The sequence below is a fragment of the Callorhinchus milii genome, unplaced genomic scaffold (assembly GCF_018977255.1).
Source record: "Callorhinchus milii isolate IMCB2004 unplaced genomic scaffold, IMCB_Cmil_1.0 Scaffold4, whole genome shotgun sequence".
In the NCBI taxonomy this organism is placed as follows: Eukaryota; Metazoa; Chordata; class Chondrichthyes; order Chimaeriformes; family Callorhinchidae; genus Callorhinchus; species Callorhinchus milii.
In genome coordinates this window covers 80,927,831-80,944,684 of record NW_024704745.1, presented here as the reverse complement: position 1 = coordinate 80,944,684, position 16,854 = coordinate 80,927,831, and the positions used below count along the sequence as shown (strand labels likewise).

Genomic DNA, 16,854 nt, shown 5'->3' with positions numbered 1-16,854 from the left:
ATCTGGCTTCCACTTAGTGAATTTAAGCCGTTTGTCCAATCTTGGGTTTCAAATGATAGTAATAAAAATCAGCCAAGCTTCAGTTTTGCTGTTTATAGCAGTGTGTGAATCCCCTCAGTTTGATTTCAGGCTTGTATCCAGGATCCTCTCAGGTGGGACCCTCGAATAATGTTCACATTCAACATCAATTCACACATTAATCTGCTCTTTACATTGAATGCCATCCCAGTAACTTTTCGGTAACTATCAGCTTCTCAATGTACTTATTCAACCAGCTTTTGTTGCTGGTAATAAAAAATAATAATAATTCTTGCATTTGATACAACGCCTTATCAGGTCTTCGAGACATCTCAAAGCGCTTCACAGAATATACTGTAAATTGAATTGACTGTATATTTTTGGGCGAAATGCAGCAGCCAATTGCGCACAGCAGCGTCCCACAAACAGTCGTGGATTGAGGGACCAAATTATTATTTTATTATTCATTATATTTGGAGGGATTATTACTCCTGGAAAACAATCTGCCAAACAACTAACAACCAGGTTTCTAGTTACTGCTAGGTAATTAGAGGCATTTATATTGAATATTTATACTGTATTTATATAGCATTTATATATTTAAATCCCACGTATTATGACTTCTTTGTGCTCCAGTACTACTTTGAGCATTGTAAGGAGACAGTTTATGAGGAACCAGTTCAATCAAAGCATTGAGTAGAATCTTTCACTGGGAAGAAAGAGGTCAACTACAAAGAAAGAGGTTTCATATCGTCTGCATCTTCACATGAGGTAATAGCAGGATTCCAAAAGACCAGATGAATAATACTTGTGTGAGCACAATAGTGCTGGGTGGATTACTGCACTTCACCATACTCAAGCAGAGAACAAAATAATCTCCTATTTATGCCGCACTGTAAAGCTCTCTGTGGGACGGTCTCCAGCGGCTTTAAAATGGAAGCAGTGTTTTGTGAACACCTGTCACATGGCACTTTGCTATTGTACCAGGGCACGGAGTACAGCCCCACACTGAGGGTCTGTCAGTCTGTGCTCAGCCGCCATTTTTACATTAACTTCAGACTCCTAGCAGCAAGGGATTTGCACGTGCACAAAAAACAAGCAGCAGCAGCATAGACAAAATTATACTGATGCCCATCAAGCGGTGTGAAGCACTTTGAGAAATCTGCACCTGTGCTACACAAATGATGGTAACAGCCAGGAGATGTACACAATATGGGACTATCTTCCCAGCACTATTCTAGTTCCAGTTTCATTATTTGAATAGCAGAAATCATGAAAATAATGTTCCCACTGACTCCCTGCACATCTGCAAGGGCATTCGGCATCAACAATTGACTAATATGTAGTGCCTTTCATTTCGCTCTGATATCCTCAACGGAGAGGCAATGGGAGATCGAACTTCAAAAGCATTTGGCCCATATTTGCTGGCAGCGCATTTGGACAATTTTCTTTACGAGTTGCCTGCTGGAGACAACCAAGTAATGAAAAGCACCGTTATACCCTAACCCAAAGTGGACTTGCAACGATAACAAATGATATTTACTTATTGTCATTAGGGTTAGAGTTTTGGGAGGATGTCGCAATGCCCTGGACAGTCAGGGATTTGGACCCGAGTGGGGGAGTTGGGATCAGGAGGGATGGAGGGATGTGGGTAGGAGGGTGGCCTAAAGCGCGGTCTAAGAGGAGGGTCCTGAGATGTATCTTGAAGGAGGTGAGGAAGGGGGCGAGGCGAATGTACGATGGAGTTCCAGAGGGTGGGGACAGAGAGGTGGGATGGGCCAGGCGGGAGACGTGGAGCAGGTCGAAGCATGCTGAGCAGAGGGAGCGGACATGTCGATGGCAGCTGAAGAAAGCAGGCACAGTGGGCATTCCCAAACATTACACTTGTGGCAAAATAGAAATGAACAAGTTTAAAGTGCTGCAATGATATGCATTACAATAATCAATTGCAGGTTTATCTCACACCAACCAAATACTAACAGCATAACAAATAATCCTTGCATTTGATATAGCACTTTATCACGTTATTGAAACGTCTCAAAGCGCTTCACAGAATATATGTAAAGTGAAAGAACTGTATATTTTGTGGGTGAAATGCGGCAGCCAATAGCACACAGCAGCGTCCCACAATCAGCCGTGGATTGAGTGACCAAATTACTATTATTTTGTTATTTTGAAGGGATTATTACTCGTGAAAATCGATCCACTAATTGACAAGAAACTGGGTTTCTACTTACTGCTAGGTAAACAGAGGCGTGTGGAGTACGGAAACTTGTTTATGGTTCCGCCCTGCCTGGGAATCTGACTTGGGAGGCGAGAATAGCGGCTCCTTGTCATTTGATGATGAAGCACATTTGGTTCAAAATCCACCCAACAGCGGTCAAGCTGGACAAGGACAATACAAGGACACACAATGTGGAGCAGGAGTATTTGCACTGGAGCCTGCAGGTTGAGTGGCTTGTGAGCCTGGCTTTGGTTACAGGCAGCCCAGCTGGAATTGGTGCTCGGCCCAGAGAGAAAATAGACAAGCTCACGACGTGTTACGAGCCCCAGAGAAGTATCAGTTAAAGAACATGTTCTTCCCCACAGCAAGGGGCCTATAAAAATACAACAGAAAGAATTTCATCTCAGTCCAGTTTCAGAGTGGCACTGACCGACATCCGTGCTGGTCAACACAAACTGACGGCACAACATAACATAATGTCGGGACCTGGAATCGCAGTCTAAGCTGACACTCCAATGCAGCACTGGGGTGGGGGGGGGGGGTTGCATTGTTGGAGATGCCGTCCTTTGGATGAGATGTTAAACGGAAGTCCTGTGGGTGGTAGGGTGGCTCTCATCTCCCGGTCCCCGCTCGGCCTATTATTCCTCTTGAACATTCCCCTTCTTTGATAACTTTATCCTTTATCACCCTCCAACCTTTCCCTCTAAATTTTCCTTAACTATCAGCCACCACAAGCCCTCCCCCACCTTCCTCCCCGATATCTCCACCTCCTATCTTCCCTTTCCCTTTGCTCTGAATGCCTCCTCATCCTTGGCGACTTCAACCTTCACTTCACCCACTCCTGCTCCACCTCCGCTGACTTCTCCTCCCTTATTTCTTCCCTCAATCTCTCCCTCCACATCCACTCCACCACCCACGTCCGGGCATCACTCAGGGCCTCACCGTCTTGGACCTCACCATCACTGACAAAGTAATCTCGGACCATCACTTCATCTCCCTCAACTCAATCCCTCTACCCACCGCTACCCAACCCACCTCCATCTCCTACCACACCTGGAAAAAAAAATCTCTCCCCATCCCCACCCCTGCTCGGCTGCCATGAAGTCATCTGAACTCCTTCCCCCCTGGCTTCCTCCTGCAATGATCTATCCTCCTCGGTCACTCTTCTCCACAGCTCCCTCTCCTCCACTCTGAATTCCCTCGATCCCCTCTCTTCCTGAAGCATCTCCTATTCACGTAAGTCACCCTGGTACACCAGCCACCTCTGCTCCCTTAAAGCACAGTTGCGTGCCGCTGAACGCACCCGGCTTAAATCAAACATCAGCACATCTGGCAGGACCTTATCAAATCTTACCGCTCCGTCCTCGCCTCCGCTAAATCTTCGTTCTACTCCAAGACAGTCTCGGAGGCCAAGGATAACCCCAGGCTCCTCTTCTCTATCACCAACCAGCTCCTCCGCCCACACTCTCACACCTCCTCCTCCCATCCTCACCTCAAATGCCAACTGTGAGGCGATGCTGGACTTCCTCAAATCCAAAGTCGAGGGGATCCACTCAGCTGCCTTTGTCTACTACCCACTCTCCCATCTCCCCCTCACACCTGGACCCGTACCCATTCCTCCCTCCACACTTTCGAACCTCTTTTCCCCTTCCTCTCTCACCACCACTATAACCCGCGTGAAACCAATCACCTGCTTCCTCGACCCCATCCCTACCCCTCTCCTTACCTCCTAGCTCCACCTCCTTGCCCCTCACAGACAGCATAAACCTCTCCCTGTCCACTGGCACCGTTCCCCCTACTTTTAAAAACTGCCTTCATCACTCCTAACCTCAAAAAATCCTCCCTGGACCCATTCCTGCTCTCAAACTTCCGCCCCCATCTCCAACCTCTCTTTCCTCTCCAAGGTCCTGGAATGAGTTGTTGCTTCCCAGCTTTGCTCCTTCCTCTCCCGCCACTCCCTTCACGAACCCCTCCAATCGGGCTTCCATGCCGCTCACAGCACAGAAACAGCCCTGGTCAAAGTGACAAATGACATTCTGTCCATCTGCGACCAGGGCTCCGTCTGCCTCCTCATCCTGCTTGACCCATCTGCTGCCTTAGATACCATTGACCGCTCTATCCTAATCCACTGCCTCTCCTTCACTTCAACCTTCATGGCTCTGTCCTTGACTGGTTCAGATCGTGCCTCTCACACAGTCTCCACATCATCTCCACAATCGTTTTCCCTTCTAGCCCCCGCGCCATCTTGTGCGGCGTTCCTCAGGGCTCTGTCCTTGGTCCCCTCCTCTTCAATATCTATATGCTCCCTCTTGGTGACATCATCCACAGACCTGAGGTCAACTTCCACATGTACACGGATGACTCCCAACTGGTACCTCTCTGACACCAGGACCCACAGCTGTCCTGACAGAATGTCCATCAGACATCAAGCCCTGGGTGAGAGTTAACTTTCTTCAGGTGAATGTCAACAAGACCGAGGCTCCAGATTGGCTCCCGTCAGCACCTCCTCACCTCAGGCACTGATAGCATCACCATCCATGGTTGCACCTCCACCTTGCTAAGCCAGTCCCGAACCTTGGGGTCTTCATAGATTCATAGAATTATACAGCACAGGAGGCCATTCGGCCCATTGTGTCTTTGAAAAGATCTATCCAATTCAATCCCACTCCTCCGCTCTCTCCCCATTGCCCTGATCAACTCACCCCCCGGCTCTCTCCCCATAGCCCTGATCAACCCCACTCCCCCGCTCTCTCTCCCCCCATAGCCCTGATCAACCCCACTCCCCCACTCTCTCTCGATAGTTCCCCCCTACTTCTGCGTCCTCCTAACCCCCTATCATCCTTTCGCTCCTCCACTCAGTGGGCTCCGGCCTGCTTCTCGCCCCCCGCCTCGTTCACCCTACCATTGACGGGTGGGCCTTCTGCCATTCTGCCTCTGGAACTCCATTCCGCAGTCCCTCCGCCTCGCCACCTCCCTTGCCTCCTTCAAGACCCATCTCAAGACCTTCCTCTTCGACCGTGTTTTCCCCTCCCCCACCCCGACCCCCAGCTCAGGTCCGTAACTCTGACAGTCCAGCGCCTTGGGATGTCCTCCTGACATGAAAGGCGCTTTACACATAACATTTTGTTGCTGTTGTCTGCTTGATGAGGAAGATGTTAAAGATTCAATGGCACGATTTGAAAAGAGAAAGTAATCTCTCTCTCTCCCAGTATTCTGGACAAATACCTCCCAAATAAAATTGTTCACTCACTCCATAAGTATGTGCAAACTGCCTGCTGTGTTTCGCCCACAAAATACACAATCAATCCACTTTACATTGTGTCCTGTGATGCCCTTTGAGACGTCTGAATGACCTGTTAAGCACTATATCAAATGCAAGGATTATTACTACGTTATTACAGTTTAAATCACTTTGCAAAGGTAATTTATAAGTGGTTTTCAGTGATGGTCAGCCAGACCAATAACACATTATATATGAATGAATTTTCTAGTATATTAACAACATAAAAATTTGCTGGTGAAAGAAGACCAAGGTTCATCTTATTCCCTTCCACCATTCTGGCACTTGCTTGACATGTCGTGTTCCACACTATACACTGTATCCCGATATATTAGCCCACATATATAAGTCAATTGACTTTATTCTGTGAAGTGCTTTGAGACGTCTAGAAGACGTCAAAAACGCTCTATCAACTGCAAGGATTAGCATTATATTATTTTCTAGCAGAAATCTATCTAATTTGTTCTGGAAACAAATAACAGTTTCTGCTTCAACCATCTCCCTGTTCCATAAGTTTACTACTCTCATTGAAGTAGTGTTTCTACAGATTTGTTCTGAGTTTACCTCCTAGATTTTTGAGCTTCCAAAAACAGCTGTTTTGCAGAAGGTTGATATTTTGTTCACCAGGTATTTTGTTAATAGTCTTATTACTTACAGTGCCAGTTACACCAATGATCAAAGGAACAATGTTTGTTTTATACAGCCACATATGTCAACATTCAATGTGTAAATCCATATATTTCCTGATCTTCTCCAGTCATTATTTTTCATGTTTTAATGACTTGGGATAGTTACATCAATAATACTACATATGCAATCTATTTGACTCTTGATAATAATATCTGGTCTGTTACAGTTGATTGTGCAGTCGCATGTTTTTCGATGTCACTTTTGCTGGTTGATGTTCATACCAGTTGATCTTTACAATAATGTCAAAGTGTTTACAAATTGTCCAGTGAACGTTGTTGTCTAAAATATATTTAGCTATGTTATTATGTTTAAATAATAATATGCATTGCAATAACACATTATTATATTCCAATCTCCCTGAAATGGTTTACTTGTCTTTGTTGTGGAAATACAAAAAGTCATTAATAATTTAACATATTTATAAAATCCACAAATTATTTTAATGTTTGTTCCTCACATGAGCAATGACAAACCCTGCTCCAGACTCTCCGTCACTGAATAAAACTCTATCTACTATTTGCTTTCAGGACAATGTAATTAATGGAGGACCAGTGATGCTCTGTGCAAGATGAAGCACACAACAAACTTGGGGTTAAAAGAAACCTTTATGCACTTTCTCACTTATTCCTCAATCTATTCTAGCTATGAAAATTACATACATTATTTGCAAGAGCCACGTACGCTACAAATAATACACTATCATTTGCTACAGCCATGTGCACTCGAATGAGAAAGGAATCCAGAAATGTGGCTTTACTGCCATCCAATGGTGGGGAATAAAATGATCCAGTTCCCATCTGGGTCCATGTCAAGAATAATAATCCTTATAATTGACAGCGCCTTATCACGCTATCAAAGCATCTCAAAGCACATCACAGGATTTATGGTATAGATTTGCATGAAAATGCAGCAGCCAATTTGTGCACAACAACATCTCACAAATAGATATGAAGTAAATAATAATTCTTGTATTTGAAATAGTGTCGTTGAGAATTCACAGTGTCAATGCACTACACAGGATAAAGTGGAATGATTTTTTTTAAAAGGGATTATTAGTCCCAGAAAGCGATCCATCAATCGACTAATAATCATTTTTATCTGGGGGATAGTTGGCCAGGACACTGGGAGAGAGAAACCCCCTTCTCTTTTTGAAAACTGCCACGGGATCTTTAATATTTACCTAAACAAGCAGATGGCAGAACCTCGTTCTAGTAACTGTTTCCCTGAGTTGGGTCCAACGTAATGTGCTTGGTAACACAATGTCAGAACATAGTCCAGTTCCTGAGCTGTGCAAGTCCTCATACAGCAGGACAGTGCTGATGGCAGCCCAGCCTGGCTCAGCAGCAGGACCTGGAGGGCCGACTGGGGGGGGGGGGGGGGGGGGGGGGGTTACTCAGAGCAGGGTTTCCATCCCCTCAGCTCCTATTAACCCGACAAGCCAAAACTTTAATGGCTAGGGTGCCCTTGCTGGACAGTGCTCTCGATGGCAAGCTGTGCGGTTTCGCTGGTTGAACTCCAGCTGTTTCCCTTGAAGCACACTTTGGGATTGCAAGTCTTGCTCCTGCCAAGTGAATGCTCTCCAGAATGAGGTAAACAGGGTACATCTCTCCTAGGAGAGTGCACACACCCAGCATTGTATTGGAAAGTCAATCTAGACTGAGTTCAAAGTCACAAAATGGGGCTTCAACCCACAGACAAGAAAGCTACCGACTGAGCCTAACCAGACACAATGCCATCGAGCTAAAATCCTCAGGTTGCAACATGAATCTCATATACTGCATGGGCAAGAAGCTGACCTACACTCAGGGCTTTCATACCAATGGCCACCACCTGGGTCTTTAGGTTGCTAATGAAGTCATTTTCTGTTTCTATGCACGTGCAAAGCAGGAAGTGACATCAGTGGTGACCCTGAGACCCAGAAGTCAGCCACTTTCTTTAGCAAAGCCAGCGCACACTGAGCAAGTCGCCAGCTATGTGCACACACAGTAAAACTGGTTATCTGATTGGAATCCTCGCAAGCGAGAGGACCCGGGTTTGATTCCCGGGCAGGGCAAAACCTTTGGCAAGTTTCCTTACTCCACACTCCTCTGTTTACACGTAGATACACGCTTGTTAGTCGATTGGCAGATTGCTTTCTGGGGGTAATAATCCTCAAAAAATTAATAATAATTTTATCACTCCATCTATGACTTTGTGCACAATTGGTTGTTGCCAACAAAATATACAGTCAATTCACTTTAGAGTATATAATAATCCTTGCATTTGATATAGCGCCTTATCACGTCAGTATACTGTATATCCTGTGAAGCACGTTGAGATGTCGCAATAACATAAGGCCCTGTACCAAATGCAAGGATTATTATTTGTAGTATTCCTATCCTACCTCACTAATTTTGGATCTCAACCCCCAGTTCAGATTTTAGGGACCTAACATCTGTGGCATTACTAACAAGGCTGCATTGTAGGTGACATCACTCCCGCCCTCGCTCGCCTCCACTGGCTCCCCATCCCCCAGAGGATCGAATTCAAGATCCTCATCCTCACCTACAAGGCCATTCACGGCCTTGCTCCCTCCTACCTCTCCAACCTACTATCCCCCTACCTACCTGCCCGTACCCTCCGTTCCTCTGGCTCCGGTCTGCTCCACGTCCCCCGCCCCAACCGCCCTACCATCGGTGGTCGGGCCTTCAGCCTCTCAGCCCCGAGGCTCTGGAACTCTATCCCCCAGTGCCTTCGCCGCCTCCTCCCTTTCCTCCTTCAAGGCCGGTCTCAAGACCTTTCTCTTTGACCTTCAGCCTTCAGCTCCGCTCTCGACTCTCTACCCCCTCCTCGCCCCCTCCCTTCCCTCCCCTCACCCTGACCATTTCCCCCATGCTCGGGTCCTGACCCAACTGTACAGCGCCTTGGGACGTCCTCCCGACGTGAAAGGCGCTCAATAAATGGAATCTTGTTGTTGTTGACTGCAATCTGCAACCTCTTATGATTTTGAACCTTGTGCAACCATATTATTATTATTATATTATTTAGGAATTAAGATCTAAATTATGTCACCCTTAAACATCACTCCTAGAAGCTCAACTCTAAAAGCTTTCTCACAATCTGTCTTGGTTCTTGCCAAGTTAATTCCTGACCCAGCGATGTACAACTGAAGGCATGGAAGGCAAAACTGAACATAATATCCTAATGTAGCCTCCCCAGTGACTTACTCAAGTTTTGATAACAGATGCACGTGACTGGAAATTTTCATCGATCAATAATTCAAGTTCTTTTCCAACTCTATAAATGGACAGTCTCTTCATTTTGTACATATATTCATTACCTCACATTTATCCACATTAAAATCCACTGCTGCTTGTCACTTGTCAGCCCAACTAGCCTGGCTGCTCTTGACAGCAGCAGCAATAATAATAATAATCCTTGCATTTGATATAGCACTTTTCACATCTTCTCGACGTCTCAAAGCGTTTCACAGAATATGCTGTAAAGTGAATTGACTGTATATTTGTGGGCGAACGCGGCAGCCAATTGCGCACAGCAATGTCCCACAAACAGTCGTAGATTGAAAATGACCAATTTATTATTGTTTTGGTTTTTGGAGGATTATTATTAGGCTCTGTGTGGAGTAAGGAACGTGTGGAGTGAGGAAACTTGCCCAAGGTTTCGCCCTCTGCCTGGAACTGAACCGAGGTGTCTCGCTTGCAAGGCAAGTGCTCTAACCACTGAGCTACAGGACTCCACAATAAGAATATAATTTTAAAAATACTTGCATTTGATATAGCGCCTTATCATGTGGTTGAGACGTCGCAAAGCGCTTCATAAAATATACTGTAAAGTGGAGTGACTGGGTATTTTGTGGGCAAAACTGCAACATGCACACTCAGTTTGTTAGTTCTTTTAAAAAACAAATACTGTAAGGCAAGGATTGTGAGGATCAATCTGCAATCTTGCAATGTTCTGCATTATATATGATATAATATGGTCTGGGCCAGATTTAGATAAAATAGGTTAGAAAGTGTCTTTTTTTCCAAACAAAACAAGTTAATCCCCATTACAAACTATTGCATTATAATAATAATCCTTGCATTTGATATAGTGCTTTTCACGTCTTCGAGACGTCTCAAAGCGCTTCACAGAATATACTGCAAAGTGAATTGACTGTATATACTTGTGGGCGAAACACAGCAGCCAATTGCGCACAGCAGCGTCCCACACAAACAGTCGTGGGTTGAAGCAACCAATTTATTATTGGGTTTTTTCTTGAGGGATTATTATTAGGCGTGTGGAGTAAGGAAACTTACCCAAGGTTTTGTCTTGCCGGGAATCAAACCCAGGTCTTCCACTTGTGAGGTGAGTGCTCTGACCACTGAGCTACAGGACTCTACTAGAATGGCCTATTTCCGTGCTCTAACATTATCATAGAATCATAGAATCGTACAGCACAAAAAGAGGCCATTCGGCCCATCGAGTCTGTGCGGCTCTTTGAGAAGAGCAATGTAATGTCAGTCCCACTCCTCAGCGCTTTCCCCATAACCCGCAAACCCGTTTAGAAGATAATAATAACAATAATAATAATCCTGGCATTTGATATAGCGCTTTTCACGTCTTCTCGACGTCCCAAAGCGCTTCACAGAACACACTGTAAAGTGAATTGACTGTATATTTGTGGGCGAAACGCGGCAGCCAATTGTGCACAGTAGTGAGTGTCCCACAAACAGTCGTAGATTAAAAATGACCAATTTATTATTGTTTTTGGTTTTGGAGGGATTATTGTTAGGCTCTGTGTGGAGTAAGGAAACTTGCCCGAGGTTTCGCCCTCTGCCTGGAATTGAACTCAGGTCTCTCACTTGCAAAGCGAGTGCTCTAACCACTGAGCTCAATCCTTACATTTGATACAGCACCTTATCACGTCTTCAAGACGTTCAAAGCGCTTCACAGAATATACTGTAAAGGGAATTGACTGTATATTCTGTGGACGAAACACGGCAGCCAATTGCGCACAGCAATTGCGACGACCCCACAAACAGTCGTGGATTGAGTGACCAATTTGTTTTATTATTTATTTATTTGAAGGGATTATTTACCCCCGGAAATGTGATCTACCAATCGACTAACAACCGGATTCCTACAACAACAACTTGTACTTCACACTGGGTAGTGTCCCGGAGCACTTGACAGTGGTGGAGTCTGGCGCAGAGCCAGGGGGAGAGATAGGCGGTAGGTGACCGAAAGCACAATCAAAAAGGGAGGTCTTTAGGTGGGATTTGAAGGTGGGGAGGGAGGGGACAAGGTGGAGGGATTGAGGGAGAAAATTCCAGTTTTTCAGGATGTAGCGGCTGAAGGCGTGGCCGCCGATGGTGGAGCGGAGGGGACGAGTGATAAACAGGAGGCCGGAGCCAGCCGAGCGGAGACAGCAGGCGGTGGAGAGGGGGATAAGCAGATCGGAAAGGTAGGGAGGTGCGACGGCATGAGGGGATTTAAAAACGAGTGAGAGGATCTCAAAATCCTATTTACTGCGAGGTAAACTGAGGCGTGTGGAGTAAGGAAACTCACCTAAGGTTTTGCCCCACCTGGGAATCAAAGTTGTGTCCTCTCGCTTGTGAGGTGAGCACTCTAACCACTACACTACATGACTCCTCAACCTGGCTTGAATCCACAACCTTCAGACTCAGACTTTAAAGAGCTAATTGAGCCAGGATCTGGAATGGCAAAAGACTGACCATGAATTGGAAGGACTGTGTCGTAACATTCGTGCAGCAAAGATTCAATTCATTGAAAGATATAAAGGTATTTTAAATATCATGTCCTATTTCCTGAAACCAACTACACAGATTAACAAGCAGCTAGAAATGAGATATACAAGATCACAAGACTGTACTTGGCCTCAGTTATGCAGCGAGCCCTGATGGCAATGGCTATTATTATTAGCACGTGACTAGGATTAATTTTTACTAATGCTTCATGGAACAAATTACTGGACACAGACAACAATCAGTGGGTATCAGATACATTACAACGGAAAGCACAAAACCATGCTGTGAGAATTAATCAAAGAAATAGGACCGTCCCGAGTAAAAGTTTGTCAGTCAATAATCCTGTGGCTCATTAGAAAGCAAACATTTGCAGGACTCCAAACCTGTTCAAATCCTTATTTAAGGAACAATAAGTGGAACACCAGCAGGTGGCTCCCTCTCCAGGAGGGTGGCTTTACTCAGGGGCAAAGTCAGATTGCTTTGACCCTGAGTAAACTTTCACTTTGTGAATTTTAGGAGTTGAGAGCTTTTTGTTGGTTTAGTTTTGCTTTCTCAGGGTTTATGTGTGGAGTCCTGTAGCTCTGTGGTTAGAGCATTCGCCTCGCAAGCCAGAGGACCTGGGTTTGTTTCCCGGGCAGGGCAAAACCTTACGCAGGTTTCCTTGCTCCACGAGCCTCTGTTCACCTAGTAGTAAGTAGGAACCTGGAAGTTAGTCGTTTGGCAGATTGCTTTTTGAAGGTTAATAATCCCTTAAAAAAGTTATAATAATTTGGTCATTCAATCCACAACTGTTTGTGGGACACTGCTATATGCAATTTGCTACCATGTTTCGCCCACAAAATATACAGTCACTTTACAGTGCATTCTGTGAAGCGCTTTGAGACATCTCAAAGTCTTAAGTGGAAGAATTATTATTATTATTGGAACACCAGCAGGTAAGGTAGTGCCCCTCTTTATGGGCTTCACAGTCATCATATTATTGTTGCCCCTGAGGTGACTTCTTCAATGTGAATTTTAGTTGAGAGCTTTTTGTTGGTTTAGTTTTGCTTTCTCAGGGTTTATCTGACTCTGAGGGACAAAGTCCCACTCTTCTAAAGCTTCCAAACCAATTGCTAAAGCCTAAAGTGTTTCCTTTGCAAGTGACATAATAATGTCCTCAGTGTACTTAAACAAAAACTAACAATTCTAACACAGCTTGTTAAGCTTTCAAAAAAGCTGCTATTTACACTTGGTGTCAGCTCCGTGTCCGTCCTTGCCTCTGGATTAGAAGGCTGTGGGTTCAGTCCTAAAGCAAAAGCTCAAATAATCTAGACTGGCACTCCAACAATAATAATAAACCTTGCATTTCATACAGCGTCTTATCACATCTTCGAGACATCTCAACACTGTAAAGTGGATTGACTGTATATTTTGTGGGCGAAACGCGGCAGCCAATTGTGCACAGCAACGTCCCACAAACAGTCGTGGATTCAGTGGCCAATTTTTTTTAAACTTTGGAAGGGATTATTAGTCCTGGAAAGTAATTCACCAATCGACTAACAACCGGGTTCCTACTCACTGCTGGTAAACAGAGGTGTGTGGAGTAAGGAAACTTGTCTAAGGTTTCTCCCTGCCCGGGAATCAAACCCAGGTCCTCTCGCTTGCGAGGCGAGTGTCTAACCACTGAGCTACAGGACTCACTGCCTCCAAATTAGAAGGCTGTGGGTTCAGGTCCCATGGCAAAAGATCAAATAATCTAGACTGGCCTTCCAATTCACTGCTGGGGGAGAGGGTGGGGGGGCTGCAATGTCAACGCAATATCCTTCAGACAAAAGGTTGTCGACCTGAAACATTAACTCAATTTTCTCTCCATAGATACTGCCTGACCTGCTGAGTGTTCCCAGCCACTTCTGATTTTATATTCTCCAGATTCCAGGCAGGGCGAAACCTTGGGCAAGTTTCCTTACTCCACACAGAGCCTAATAATAATCCCTCCAAAAACCCAAAACAATAATAAATTGGTCATTTTCAATCCACGACTGTTTGTGGGACATTGCTGTGCGCAATTGGCTGCCGCCTTCGCCCACAAATATACAGTCAATTCACTTTACAGTGTGTTCTGTGAAGCGCTTTGGGACGTCCTCCCGACGTGAAAAGCGCTATATCAAATGCAAGGATTATTATTATTATTAAAACTGGTTGCCACAATCGCCTACAGCTATACATAGCAACTTACAGAAATCTCCTGCGAATACTTGAGAGATATTTTGATAAATAGGTGATGTAATCATTCTGTTATTACTTGGAATATAGTAGCAATTACTCAACCAGGGTCACCATTACAAATCTTGAATACATTACTGATGTATTTCATCAATACTAAAAGCCTTCTTTCTGCAATGAATTCTGGTTTGAATAAAACATAATAGAAAACAACTTGAAATGCTGGAAATTTACAATCAGTTAATCAGCATTTGCAAGAGATGGCTAGAATTATATTGATGGATCACATCTGCGACATCAACCCATTGCCGTGCGTCAGATGTTGAGTGACCATTTCTACAGGGTGTTCACAAAGTCCTGTTACCCCCAAAGTTCTGCACTGACCAACAACTGAAACTTGTGGCAGAATAATGATAACTGTATTTAGAAGTACCTCATTGTATTCATTATAAATGTTTAACTCTATTTGGACATCCAGAGGATTGGTGAGTGTGCGTGTGGTGAGTGTGAGAGTGTGCGTGTGTGAGTATGTGTTTGTGTGAGTGTGCAGTTTGTGTGTGTGTGTGTGTATGTGGTTTGTGTGTGAGTGCATATGTGTGCGAGTGTGTGTGAGTGCATGTGTGTGAATGTGAGTGTGTGTGTGTGAATGTGTGTGTGTGAATGTGACTGTGTGAGTGTATGTGTGTGGTGAGTGAATGTGTGGGTGTGCGAGTGTGTGTGGTGTGTGTTCAAGATCCTCGTCCTCACCATTAAGGCCAACCATGGTCTTGCCCCCTCCTACCTCTCTGACCTGCTGACTCCCTACTAACCTGCCCGCTCCCTCCGTTCATCGGGCTCCGGCTGCTCCATCGGTGGCCGGGCTTTGAGCCTCTCTGCCCCCATACTCTGTGACTCCATCCCACGGTCCCTTTGCCTCGCTTCCTCCCTCGCCTCCTACAAGGCCGGTCTCAAGACCCTTCTCTTCGACTGTGCCTTTGGTCTCCCTCCCACCTCTCTGCCTTCCCTCACCCCTCATCCACCCCTCCCCCATGCTTTGGCACCGACACCTGACTGTTCAATGTTTTAGGATGTTCTCCCGACGTGAAAGGTGCTCTGTAAATGTAATTTTGTTGTTGTTATGTGAGTGAGTGTGTGCGTGCGTGTGAGTGTGCATATATGTGTGTGGTGAGTGTGTGTGGTGTGTGAGCGTGTCTGTATGATGTGTGTGTGTGTGTAGTGTGTGTATGTATGTGTGTGTGTGGTGTGTGTGAGTATGTGTGTGTGGTGTGAGTGCGCAGTGTTTGTGTGTGGTGTGTGTGTGTGAGATGTATGTGTGGTGTGAGTGTGTATGTATGTGGCGTGTGTGTGGTGTAACATAACATGTAGGAGCAGGAGTCGGCCATTCGGCCCTTCGAGCCTGCCCCGCCATTCAATCATTGCTGATCTTCTAATCTAACTCCAGCTAATAACCTGACCTGCCTTATCCCCATATTCCCCCCACCACCCACCCCCTGCCTTATCCCCATATTCCCCCCACCACCCACCCCCTGCCTTATCCCCATATCCCCCCCACCACCCATCCCCTGCCTTATCCCCATATCCCCCCCACCACCCACCCCCCGCCTTATCCCCCCACCCACCCCCTGCCTTATCCCCATATCCCTTAATCCCTTTTGCAATAAGAAATCTATCTATCTCAGTCTTGAATATGTTCGAGGACTGAGCGTCAACAGCCCTTTGGGGTAGTGAGTTTCATACATTCACTGCCCTTTGAGTGAAGAAGTTCTTCTTCAACTCAGTGCGAAAGGGCTGCCTCTGATTTTAAGGTTGTGACCCCTGGTTTTAGTTTCTCCAACTGGGGAAACAATCTCCCACTATCTACTCTATGCCCTTTGATGATCTTATAGGTTTCGAAAAGATCCCCTCTAATTCTTCTATATTCCAGAGAATATAGGCCCAAATTGGTCAGCCTATCCTCGTAACTCATCCCCTTCATCCCTGGTACTATCCCAGTAAATCTACTCGGTTAGTACTTACCCCTCCAAGGCAAGTACATCCTTCCTTACATAAGGAGACCAAAACAGTATTCCAGGTGTGGTCTCACAGGGCCCTATACAGTTGCAGCGAGACTTCCCTACTCTTATACTCTAATCCTTTCATAATGAATGCTAACATACCGTTCGCCTTCCTAATTGCTGCTGCACCTGCAGACAAACTTTCTGTGACTGGTGTACAAGGACACCCAAGTCCCTCTGGACACTAACACATTCCAATCTCTCCCCTTCTACTGTTTTTGCTACCTCGGTGGATGGCTTCCCGACATTATACTTCATCTGCCACCTACCTGCCCAATACCTAACCTATCTATGTGCCGCTGTGTGTGAGTGTGTGTCTGTGTGCGCGGTGTGTGTGTGCGTGTGGTGTGAGTGTGTGGTTTGTGTGGTGTAAGTGTGTGTGTGGTGGATGTGAGTATGTGTGTGTGTGCGGTATGTGTGTGATGTGAGTTTGTGGGTGTGGTTTGTGTGTGGTGGAAATGTGTGTGTGTTGTGTGTGTGCATGTTTGTGCGTGGTGCGTGTGATGTGAGTGTATGTGTGTGAGTGTATATATGTGGTGCGTGTGAGATGTGTATGTGTGTGTGTGTGTGTGTATGAGTGTGTGTGTCTGTGAGTGTATGCGAGTGTATGTATGTGGTGAGTGTATGTGGTGTGTG

General features: G+C 45.5%; 1 protein-coding gene across 1 annotated transcript in view; it reads right to left on the bottom strand.

Moving 5' to 3' along the window:
* uvrag (UV radiation resistance associated gene) overlaps window positions 1-16,854 on the bottom strand; it is a 251,991-nt gene that overhangs the window by 194,950 nt on the left and 40,187 nt on the right. The window lies entirely within an intron of this gene.